At 41.7% G+C, this 12,658-nt stretch overlaps 1 protein-coding gene across 1 annotated transcript in view; it reads left to right on the top strand.

Annotated features, from left to right (window-relative positions):
- The first annotated feature begins 1,882 nt into the window (after positions 1-1,882).
- FBXW7 (F-box and WD repeat domain containing 7) overlaps positions 1,883-12,658 on the top strand; it is a 228,258-nt gene continuing 217,482 nt past the window's right edge. The window contains exon 1 of the mRNA XM_063108224.1: positions 1,883-2,993. The gene's annotated coding sequence lies outside the window, so the exon portion shown is untranslated. The remainder of the gene's footprint in view (positions 2,994-12,658) is intronic.

Genomic DNA, 12,658 nt, shown 5'->3' with positions numbered 1-12,658 from the left:
CAACATCCTCTAAGTCTGTGTTTTACTCCTTTAATTTCCAGCATTCCACTGCTGTAAAACAGTAAAAAGGACAAAAACAAAATTTTGTAGCCATGTGGGGCAATCACCTGGTGGTCTGATTCCCTGTGAATCTCATGCGGAAGCATATGCAAGGAGATCGGTCATGTAAAGACAGTAAAGTCTAGGGTAATTTAAGCAGGATGTTTAACCTGGCTGTTGGAACTTCTGGTAAAGGGCAGTAGGGTCAGGTGCCACTTTGTGGGTCTCTCCTTGCTTTTGCCCCATCCTCCCTGCCCCCACCTTTTCTGCAGCATCTCAATAAAAAGGAGCCCTGTATTTACCTTGCGTAAAGTTTCCTCGTCTACTGTTTGCATATGGTGGTGGCAGTAGTGGCAGAACCCTGAGCTTCCCAAGACTGCCTATAATACCACCCCCACCCCGCTACCTCCCTCTCCTTCCCCCGCCGTGGAAAGACTTGTAATATCCATTACTGCTTCTTCCAGAGGAGGTAGGGTACGCCAGGATCCAGCGACAGTACTGTGGATTCTGCTTTTACCATTGCTGCTACTTTAATCTCATTGTCACACTATTCACCAGGGCAGGTTCGAGATTTCTTAGGATTTTGGTCCTTTTATCTTAAAACTTCTTTTCCTAGAAAATTACATTTTAAACTTCAAGAGTTTTTTACTTGAATTTACTTCCCAGGACAACATCTGCGAGAAAAGCTGCTTAATAGTGATAATATTTACTTCAGATACTTCAGAAAGGAAATAGCTTTTAAATCAGACCTGAAACACAGGCCAAAATTTCTTGATGACGGTAACGGGCTCGGATGAACAACCCAAACCAGCTCTCCAAAGCTCCAAACGACAAGAATGATTCCTAAAAGTGAGACACTAACAAATTCTCCCCTTGAAAAACAGTCAAAATTCCTTCCACAATCTCCCAGAGGATCGTTCTCTCCCAATCCTCCCCTCTCCCTGCCCTAAGAACCTCTGGGAGGATGGTTTCCATACCCTTCCCGGCAATTCGCTTCCTTCTTCACTAAAGACTCAGCCTGTGACTCGTACTCAAGTCGCACCCCTGTTTCCTTTCATGACTTGATGGGGGAGAGGGGCGGTTTACAACTCTCATCTTTACAATGAGCTGCAGTTTACAAAGCGCTGGCACTTCCATCATCTCCTCGGCTCCGCGAGTGCCACGTGAGAGAAGCATTCATGCATTCATGCATTCATTCATTCATTCATTCATCAAACATTTGCTCGGCCAGACCACAAGTTATCCGGCTCTGGGTCTCACCCCACGCACCGGGAAGGGTGGGGCGCTCGCTCCTTGAAGCAGGTGCAAGCGGATCAGGCTGCAGAGCAACTTCGTCATCAGTCCGGCTTTTCGAGGGCTTCTTTGGGGCCAAATGCCTCACCTTCAGGTGGTGCGCAAGCAGAGCCTAGCTGCGCGGCCTGGGCCTCTTTGCTCCCAAAGGAACAGTCTCCACCTGCCCTAAAGAAACCTGCTACAGGGCACGCTCTCCCCGCCGCCCTCGGGTCAGGGGTAAGATCAAGCTGCCGCTTAGGCTCCAGTCGGCTCCTCCCCTTCCTCTCTTCAGTTCTGACGCGGCCGTAGAGGCGGCGGCGGCTGAGGCGGCGAGTCCCGCGGCCCGAGGCGCACCCACTCGCTCGCCGATCCCCGACTTCCTCTTCCCTCCGAGCGTCATCAGAGCGCGCCAGAGTCGCCCTGGGCCGGGTGGTTGAAAAGGGGGAAAAAGGCCCACGGAGGAAGCCTCGGAGCGGAAAGAAGAGGGAGGGGGAAGGAGAGTGGTTGCTAGGTGACTTGCGTCATCGGTAGGCGCCGTTCTCCTCCCGCCCCTCTCTCTGGAGTGAGGCGAGAGCCCCGCACAGAGCGAGGGAGACAGCGAGCTGAGCTCCGGGCGCTACCGCTACCGCCGCCGAGAGAGTGAGAGCGAGGGAGCATCCGAGAGACCCAGCCCCCTGCACTGGCCGCCGCCGAGACCTCCGCCCTAACCTGGGCCAACGGGAGCCGCGGCCGCCCTCCTCTCCCCCCTCACCTTCCCGGCCGGCGGCAGCGGCGGCTGCACACGCCGGAGCCGGAGCCCGAGCCGGTGCCTGAGCCGGAGCCGGCGGCTGGGGGCAGGGAGGCAGCTACAGCGGGCTGGGACTGGGTGGCTACTCTGCGGTGAGAGGACGCTGAGGAGTGACCGGAGCTTCTGTCTCGTCCCAGGGCGTGGGGCGAGGGACCCCCAAGGTGTAGGGAGGGGGGTCCCAGCCGTAGCGACACATGCGGGAGCCAGGAGCGGGGGCGGCGCCGAGCGGAGCCGGCCGGGTCCCCCGCCTCGCCGCCGCCTTGGCCACCCGTCCGGGGCCGTAGCATCCGGCCCCGGAGTGTATGAGCCGGGGCCCCAACCAAGCTCAGCAACCACCCCCCGGCCGGGGGGGCGGGGACCCCAATGTGAAGCGGCGGCTGGGGAGACGGGGACAGCAGGACCGGTGCCGCCGTCCTTTCCTTACCTTCCCCCTCCCCTCAACCCCCTCAGGGGGTCTTCTCCCGTGGCCAGTCGCCGGCCCCCCGGCTCCTCGGCAGGACTCCGGGAGGAGTTCTTAGAGCCCCCTCCCCCGCCCCAGCCACGAGGGCGGCGGGGCCGGGGGGGACCCGGGGGGCCGGCCGCAGCCTCCGCCCAGAGGAAACTTTATAAAAACAAAATCCGGAGCCTCCCAACGTGACTGTCCCGGGCGAAGTGGCCCTGGACGGGCAGAAGCCGCAGACTGAAGAGACCCAGGAAGAGGAAAACAGGAGGTAAGCGGGGCTGCCGCCTCCTCTGCCCCTGCAGCGCGGAAGAGACCCGGGTGGCCGCCTGGTTTAGCGACACTAGCACCGCTTCTTCCTCAGTAACGCTCCGGAGCCTTCCGCAGCTGCCACCTCAGTCTGAAGGAGGAAGGGAATCAACCCACTTTCTCATCGCCACGGCTCTTCTCTAAAGTGTGAGTGGCCCCGGGAAAGGGAATTGCGGGGTAGAAAGTGGGAGGATGCCGGTGCTTCCTCCTGGAGTTTTGCTGATGTTTTCCAGGAGTGTAGAGATGAATACACCTTTATTTCTAACAGGGAATAAGGTATTAGGTAGTCCTCTGTTTTGTAACCTTTTAATGCGAGTAATGCAAGTATATAGGTTTCTGTTAGAGGAGTCTTTCACCTTTCTGGTCAGTGATTGGCAAAGGGAGATTGAGGAAGCCACAGCATATGTGCACACAAAGGACATCTCTGTAATATACCTTTTCCTGGTACACCGGGTGTGCTACAGCGCTGTAGTTTTTGTTTCTGGGGAACTCACCTAGGGGCTCCCAAGTGGGAACCACTTATCCTGTGAACCCCCAAAAGTAAAATTTATTTTTTTGCAGTCTTGAGAGATTTCCACTTCAGTACCTATTGGCTTAGGAGTTTTTTACCTTCTCATTTCCCGGGTCCAATTCCTGTGTGTCAGGAGGACACTGTAACAGATTTCAGTTACTCAGGAAATCTGAGTTCTTATGAATCGCGTCTTATTCGGGACAGAGCATTTATTACATTAACCATTTTGTAAAAGTTGTTACTTTTTTCCCCCTTTACCCAAATTTTTTTTTTTTTTTTTCTTTTTGAGTAACGTGTCTTAATTGACAGTGGTTTTTTATTTGGGAGAATGGCTTGAGGCTTTGCTTGTTTGAGTTATCTTTACTTCTCTATCCATTTTCAAGAAACTTTTGATATTTCTCTCAAGAAGGACTTTCCTTCAGTTACCTGTAAAATCTTTGTATTTTAGTTGTCTTCTCAGAGTGCCAAATTAGAGGTGCTGCAGGAAAGTAACATTGCATATGTTTATACAGACCTTAAGGGTTAAACTTAGAGTGGAATTTTATGGAACAAGGCATAGGCAGTACTATACTGAGAATTATGGTCCATTCAGACAACTGGGTGGGCTCTCTTTGAAGCTATGGTTGAGAGATGCTTTATGGAGTGAATGTAAGCTTGGGGTTATCTATCTGTCCTAAGTTCTCCATTCAGGATCTTGATTAAATTTATTTAAAACTTTCTCAAACTTAAGAATGTTTGATCCTGTACTTTTCTCTTTTAAGGTAATGAGTTCTGCAAGTTTATTAGCTTCTGTATTATGTAACAATTCATTTATTTATCCCAAACCTGTCTCCTTAAAGTTTCAAGACACATCCGTAGTTTGTGTTTTGAGAAATGCTAGAACAAGTCCAAGTTGATCTTTCCCTGCTTTTAGAGATTTTGATTATTCCTTTTCACCATTATCTTTCCCAACTCTTTTTGTCTGTCTTCGAATAATTTCTTCCATTTCTTTCACTACTTTGCCCTTTTCTGGTTCTTATCCTCTGTTCTGTTTTTCTTTAGATATATTGTTCTCCTTATGCTTTTGTAAGGAACCTTAAATTCTATCTATTTTAAATGGGTACTGTCATGAAAATACTGAATAGTGGGTGCAAAGTTAGACTCAGAACCAGAAACAAAAGTCTCAGGGTCTGTTATCTTATTCTGTGGCCTTGAGGAAGTCATGTATTCCATTTTTCACAAAAATACAATGAAGAGAAATTTAGTTTTGCATAGGCTGTTTTTTGGGAAGGCAGGGAGGACAAATTAACAAACTACGGTTTGAATGTAGATTGTGTTCAATCAAAGTTGCTTACTAGCTTTGAAACCTACTTTTATTGCTTTGACTATAGATTGTTTAAAATTTATGGTAATATTTGATTACATGTTTGGGTAGATACGACGAAGTATTTGGGGTCTCTGTCTTTGAGATGCTTTTACTTATGGGTGGTGGAGACAAACACAAATTGCACAAAACTGTAGGAAAGGAGGAATGGAACAATATTTATCAAAGACCATTGTGTGCCAGATACTGTGTTTGGTACCTTATAGATGTGAACATATTTGTACGTTTTTCATTTGGGAAATGTTAGTTTTAGACTATATAGAACTAGTTTGAGTATCTGAGCCAATCTTGGAAGGTCTCTTTTAGGAAGAAAAGAGCAGGTGGAGACAATATATTTAAGACTTTTGTAATTGGAAGGTGTGAGGGACAGATATAATTAAGAAGTTAGCTTGATGGGAATATAAAAGGATGTTGTTGAGTAGGGGTGGGATCAATTTATTTGTGTTTGTGTAGATACATGTACATACATTGCCCAAAGAAGCAATTGAGAACAGTGTTCCTCAGAGGGTATTTTCAAATGATTGGGGAGTAATTACATTTCAGGTCAAAAGGCATTATGCCTGGATTAGGATTTTGGTTTTTATGGAACCAACATTTTTACACCATGGTTATCAAGGGGCTATACAGAAGAAGGAGGGGAAAAGAAGATGCTTCCAATATTTTAATATGGTTCTAGTAGTTTCTTATAAAAAAAGAACTTGGAAGGGCCGGCCTCGCGGCTCACTTGGGATTGTGCGGTGCTGGTAGCGCCGAGGCTGCGGGTTCGGATCCTGTATGGGGATGGTCGGTGCACTCACTGGCTGAGCGTGGTGCAGACAACACCATGCCAAGGCTTGTGATCCCCCTTACCGGTCCAAAAAAAAAAAGGACTTGGAGATAGGGAAGTAGACTTTGTTATGGGCATTAAATTTTAGGGTAACAGTTGGATACTGATGTAGTGTCAGGACAGAAAAATTGTTTAATGAGTGATATGCTGAAAATGTAGAGTTGGACACCAAAGTCCAGGGTTTGATCCCTGTACCAGTCAGCAAAGAAAAAGAAGGAAATATAGAGTTGGGGTCACTTTCAAAGTATCTAGGTCTTCTAGAGTGCTGAGGGAGAGTGAAGAGTTGAAAAATGCATATTTTTTACCTGGTGGGAATTTAGGAGGTGGGGAGAATCTCTGTTAAGGTAAGCAAAGATGAGAACAGAGAAAGGATGAGACTCTCCCTAAAACAGATCTTTTAAAAGTGGCTAAGAGTTGAAGTTCAGAAGGCAGGAGCAGTCTTTAAACATGGTCACCAGTTTAGTCCCAGAGCATATAATTCTGTATTTTTGAAACAGCTACAGTTTTTTAAAATAGAGTACATAGGTCCCTTGAGATTAAGTTCAGAAGAATGTGTAGGATTTCATTGTTAAGGAGTTTATAAATAAAAAAGACAGATTTATTTTCCCAAATTCTTGTTTTTAAAGTTTGCCCTGCATTATTATTATGCTGTTTGGTCTTAATATCACAAAGTTGTGCTAAAAATAGCTGACAGAGAAGGCAGCTTCCCTTGCTCACAGTTGGTGTGTCTTTGTGTCCCATACAATGGAGGGGATATCCCTGTGTTGGTACAGCAGTGCTGAAAATGCTTTTTTAAAAAAGCTTTTTATTAAAAAACAAACAGAAAACAACTTGGTACTTAAAAATTTCAGACATCTTGTGGCTTACATTTAGTGTTGACTTTAACAAGGATTAAGGATTGTGAGGTAGGGAATATATATGTATTCACACTTGTTTGTTTTCCTTAGTTGGAAGTTAGCACCTTCTTAGTAGCTTCTTTGACTTCTTAAGAGTGATTATTTAAATGGCAGAACCCTCTGGGGAAGAGGTATCTAGACTGGTAGATAGATCTAAGGTAATTCTAAGGTGAGGGTTTAGGGACTGGAATATATGCCACATGAGGGCCTTCACTCTTTACTTTTCACAACATTTTTTATTCAGATGAAGCCATGTTTAGATGAATTTAAAGGCTGCCTTTTATGGTTAGCATGATTTACTAATAAAGACAATGGGAAAGGTGGGACTCTGTGGAAGTAGGGAGTGGTAACCTCATGTGCTTTACTTTGGCAGCTTTGTGACTGATGTGGGATGATTAGAGAGCCCTGAGGGTGTATGTTTGTGTGTGTGTGTGTGTGTGTGTGTGTGTGTGTGTGTGTTTTAGCAACAGGTGACCCCAAAGTCCATGCCTAGGCTAGCAGCAGACCATTTCATTGTATTTGGAGATGATTCTTGGAGAACTCTTGTACCTCTGACATCTCGTTGTGTAGATTGGCAAATATTTTTTTGTAAAGATCCAGTTAGTAAATATTTTAGGTTTTGTGGGTGTCTGTTGCAACTTTCAATTCTGCTCTTGTAGTGTAAAAGCAACCATAGACAATACGGAAGCGAATGCGTGTGACTGTGCTCCAATAAAATCTCATACATAAAAACAAGATTAGGGTGGATTTGGCCCATAAGCCATAGGTTATGGACCTCTGGTATAGACAGGTCACACGTCTACCAACATACAGTGTAAGCTTTGTTACACTACAAAACCAGGACTATTTTAGATGGTCTCTGTTTTATAGATGAGATGCATTTCTCTGGGTTGTCTTAAAATGATTCTGCAAAAAGCATAGAGTCCATTGTTGAAAAATACTTTTGCCTTTGTCGTGATGAAAACTAAAGTATTGAGGAGTAGGAGTGATGCCTTCTATAAAGGGATGCAGGTAAAAAGTAGGGACTATCTACATTTCTTGATAAAAGATAATTGGCATATAGTAATATACAGGCTTTATATCATGGCCAAAAGTATCTGTGAAGAAGCTATGGGTATGCTTGTGAAAGGTTCTGAAAATAAATTGTAAAGCATTTACTTTGAATGTAAAATTAGAAGTGTTTGGTTTGAATAATAATAGTCAAATTATAAGAACATTAAGGTTTACTACTTCAAACTTTCAAAGTCAGTCTCTTGAACTGCTCTGCTGACAGTTTGGCAGATTGAAACTGACCTCAGACTTCTGACTTCCAGAACGCTGAGACAATAAATTTCTGTGTTTTAAGCCACAATGTTTGTGGTAATTTGTTACAGCAGCTACAGGAAACTAATATACTGGGAGAGTACTGTTCACTCCTTCTCTGCAGGGCACAAGCAGACATTATGGGGCACACCCCATTCTGGATTCAATTTGGTCATCTGAGCCCCAAATTAGCAGTGTTTATACCTTAAGTCTCACATGGACTTTCATGGAGAAAAATTGATTTTAACTCTTCCTGTGTAGGGATTGAAAAGCAACCAATCACGTTTGAAGTGGGGCTGGGGTGGATGAATGGATAAAAGGATGGCAGGCCTTCCCCTTTGTTGTCCTAGTTTTTTCTGTTCACGTAGGCACCTGCCTCCAAGTTCTTCTTTATCTCCAGTAAAAACAAAACAAAACAAAACAAAACACAACTCCACACAATCCCAAAAGTGCTTCCCATGCATTTCAATGATACTTGGAATGAATGTTACCCTTCACTTCCCAGAAAAGCATTAGAGTTTGCTCAGATCCAGGCGTATTACATGAACCATCTAGACATACTGAACTGCCCTCTCTAGAGCCTGGTGCATAGTAGTAGTTCGTAGTAGACACTCAATAAATGATAATTCCCTCTCACCTTGATTATTTGTATCTTGATTATTCCCTTACTTTTCCATGGCATTTTACATTCAAATGTTATATCATATTATTGCAGAACAATTTAATGTTATTATTTATAATAAAAATAGAAATAATCTTCCAAAAAAAAAAGTCGATCTCTTGCAGTGACTAATTCAGTTTGTAAATTATTGGCTCCACAACTTTTGTTAATTTCAGGTATCATATGTTAGCAAATCACTTAAGTTATTTAAATGAGTACAGTACTTTAAAAAACTTTGCTGTATTCTTAAGGGTGAATCTATCACAAATGTGTTTAGAAAGGATAATTCGCTTTACGGAATTTTACGTTATAGCTAATATCAAACATTTGTTTGATATGTCAACAGATATCTGCATTTAATGATAGTCTATCTACCCTAGTCTCATAAATCTTTTTAATCTCAGGATTCTCCTGTTTATGGCAGGGGAGGAGACTACTCTTGTAATAGTGATAACTTTTTAGTTAGTTTAAGTCTGCTTTTACTTTATATACTCTTTCTACATATATAATTGGTACTTCAATTTCTTTTCTTCCCTTTAAAAACAGAGTATATAATCTGACAATTTTAGTATACCTTTTAGAAGGTCACTGCAAACTTGCTTTCCTATTCATTTAGTGAAGATTGTTTCCTTGTTCTTTAAAAATTTTTCTTTTCAGGTTTTGCCTTTTCAAGTAATTTTAGTGTTGTCTCAAGCCTAAGGATGGATGACAATTTAAAAGACACAAAGTGTTCATCTCATATCTGCAAATAGTACAAATAGAAATATTCTGTTTTGGTGACACTTCCAGTGGACTAGGGAAAAAGGGCGGTGTAGTACATTTTTAGTGTAGCTGAATTGTCATTACAAACAGATGAGTAGAATTGCTTTCAAATAATGAACTCTTGCTGTTAAATCTATTTTGAGACTCTATTAAGTATAAAACCAGTTTGTCTTATGCCTTAATGTACTTTTAGATTTTTGCTACTTTCTGATGATACCTTGTTAATGCTTTCTCATGATACCTTCCACAGCATGATTAAATGGACTATATTTTCTAAATGTGTATGATATTTCCTCAATGCTATGGAATATATATTTTCTGGTGATTTTATTTTTACACAGAAGTACATTTTAAATATCCTACTATTTTACCTTCAGAATTGTTAAATATTTGAGGGAACAAATCTGCAGTTTTCAATGAGCACCTGACCTAAATGTTGGAATAACACTAATGTATATAACAAAATTTTATTAAAATGTTTCTTTTAAATTTTTGAGTAACACTTGATTTCTCTAAAACAGTAAGCTAATAACAAGAAAATACGAGGGTCAATATTTGTGCTGTATTCTCCTGCCATGCAGGTAGTTGAAAAAGAAAAATAAACAAAAATGGACAAGAGATCTTATTGCCTGAGTATTTTATTTTTTGTTCTTTCTCCCATCAGACCTAAGGGACAGCTACTGGATCAGTCAGATATTGTGCAGCTTCTGTTGCTATGCTGTGATGCCTCTACCCTCTTTTTCCAGCTGAAAGATAGCTACTGGAAATCTGGCTTTAGGAAGGAGGTGGCACGTTTCCTGAGTGTTTGTGTGTGTGTACATGTGCCTAGTGTATTGTGCTAGATGCTCCTTTCTGCATGACTGCTTTGGAATTTAGGAAATATTAAAAGATAGTACAAAATATTTTTAATATCACTTAGCCTTTTCTCTGAGAGGATCACCATTATGTATGATAACGTGTTTTCTTTTGGCTTTTTCACCCCACAACATCTTGAATGAACCTGTTATCATATAATGTTAGTACTAAATGTGAAGTCTCAAGGTAAATTCCTTGTTTGTTTTGGAAGAATATATATACTTTATCAGCCTTTTAGGATGGCATATTTTTTAGGGTAGTGTCAGGTAATTTACCTTAGCATGACATTCTCTAAGTGTGAGAAGGAGTTGCTTCACTAAAAATGAGTAATTTATGACTACCTAATGGTTGAAAACATGCATATCTGGAGCCAGCAACAGACTGCTAGTTCACTCATGTACCTAATAAAATACATTCATGATGTAGAGGCAGAAGACTTAGACAGTGCATTTCTTAGCTACGGGCCTCAGACAAGCTACTTATCCTTCTAATATTGTTTTTGTCACCTGTTGATGGGGGACATCACAGGGTTGTTAGGATTAAATGAGATAATAGAAAACATATGCAGAGCTTTTAGTCCTATTCCAGGCATATAGTATCTGACTCATCAGTGTTAATTTATTAAAGGTCTTTTAAAATTTGGTGGAGATAGGCTAAAGTTAGGCTTTATATTGCCTGACATTTAAATTCAGCACTTGAGTTAGGTAAATAAAACTGAAGTAACTGTAGTCTTTTCAAAAGCATCTGAAACTCTAGTGTATGATTCATTAACATTTTGTTAAAAAAAATCTTAAAAACCAGGGAAATGACCAAACTGTTTTTTTTTTCACTTGGCCAACCACATTTTATTTATTTATTTATTTATTTATTTTTTAAATTTTATTTTGTCGATATACATTGTAGCTGATTATTGCTCCCCATCACCAAAACCTCCCTCCCTTCTCCCTCCCCCTCCCCCCCAACAATGTCCTTTCTGTTTGCTTGTGGTATCAACTTCAAATAATTGTGGTTGTTATATCTTCTCCCCCCCCGTTTGTGTGTGTGTGTGTGTGTGTGTGTGTGTGTGTGTGTGTGTGTGAATTTATATATTAATTTTTAGCTCCCACCAATAAGTGAGAACATGTGGTATTTCTCTTTCTGTGCCTGACTTGTTTCACTTAATATAATTCTCTCAAGGTCCATCCATGTTGTTGCAAATGGCAGTATTTCATTCGTTTTTATAGCTGAGTAGTATTCCATTGTGTAGATGTACCACATTTTCCGTATCCACTCATCTGATGATGGGCATTTGGGCTGGTTCCAACTCTTGGCTATTGTAAAGAGTGCTGCGATGAACATTGGGAAACAGGTATACCTTCGACTTGATGATTTCCATTCCTCTGGGTATATTCCCAACAGTGGGATAGCTGGGTCGTATGGTAGATCTATCTGCAATTGTTTGAGGAACCTCCATACCATTTTCCATAGAGGCTGCACCATTTTGCAGTCCCACCAACAATGTATGAGAGTTCCTTTTTCTCCGCAGCCTCGCCAGCATTTATCGTTCATAGTCTTTTGGATTTTAGCCATCCTAACTGGGGTTAGATGGTATCTCAATGTGGTTTTGATTTGCATTTCCCGGATGCTGAGTGATGTTGAGCATTTTTTCATATGTCTGTTGGCCATTTGTATATCTTCCTTAGAGAAATTCCTACTTAGCTCTTTTGCCCATTTTTTAATTGGGTTGCTTGTTTTCTTCTTGTAAAGTTGTTTGAGTTCCTTATATATTCTGGATATTAATCCTTTGTCAGATGTATATTTTGCAAATATTTTCTCCCACTCTGTTGGTTGTCTTTTAACTCTTTTAATTGTTTCTTTTGCTGTGCAGAAGCTTTTTAGTTTGATATAATCCCATTTGTTTATTTTTCCTTTGGTTGCCCGTGCTTTTGGGGTCGTATTCATGAAGTCTGTGCCCAGTCCTATTTCCTGAAGTGTTTCTCCTATGTTTTCTTTAAGAAGTTTTATTGTTTCAGGGTGTATATTTAAATCCTTAATCCATTTTGAGTTGATTTTAGTATACGGTGAGAGGTATGGATCTAGTTTCATTCTCCTGCATATGGATATCCAGTTATCCCAGCACCATTTGCTGAAGAGGCAGTCCCTTCCCCAGTGAATAGGCTTGGTGCCTTTGTCAAAGATCAGATGGCAGTAAGTGTGTGCGTTGATTTCTGGATTCTCTATTCTATTCAATTGGTCAGTGTGTCTGTTTTTATGCCAGTACCATACTGTTTTGGTTATTATAGCTTTGTAGTATAGCTTAAAGCAGGTAGTGTTATGCCTCCAGCTTTATTTTTTTTGCTCAGCATTGCTTTGGCTATGCGTGGTCTTTTATTGTTCCATATAAATGTCTGAATAGTTTTTTCCATTTCTGAGAAAAATGTCTTTGGAATTTTGATGGGGATTGCATTGAATTTGTATATCACTTTGGGTAGTATGGACATTTTCACTATGTTGATTCTTCCAATCCAAGAGCATGGAATATCTTTCCATCTTCTTGTATCCTCTCTAATTTCTCTCAGCAGTGGTTTGTAGTTCTCATTATAGAGATTTTTCACATCCTTGGTTAACTCAATTCCTAAGTATTTTATTTTTTTGGT

This window comes from Cynocephalus volans, chromosome 9, assembly GCF_027409185.1.
Source record: "Cynocephalus volans isolate mCynVol1 chromosome 9, mCynVol1.pri, whole genome shotgun sequence".
Classification (NCBI taxonomy): Eukaryota; Metazoa; Chordata; class Mammalia; order Dermoptera; family Cynocephalidae; genus Cynocephalus; species Cynocephalus volans.
This window is presented reverse-complemented; position numbering and strand designations above follow the sequence as displayed.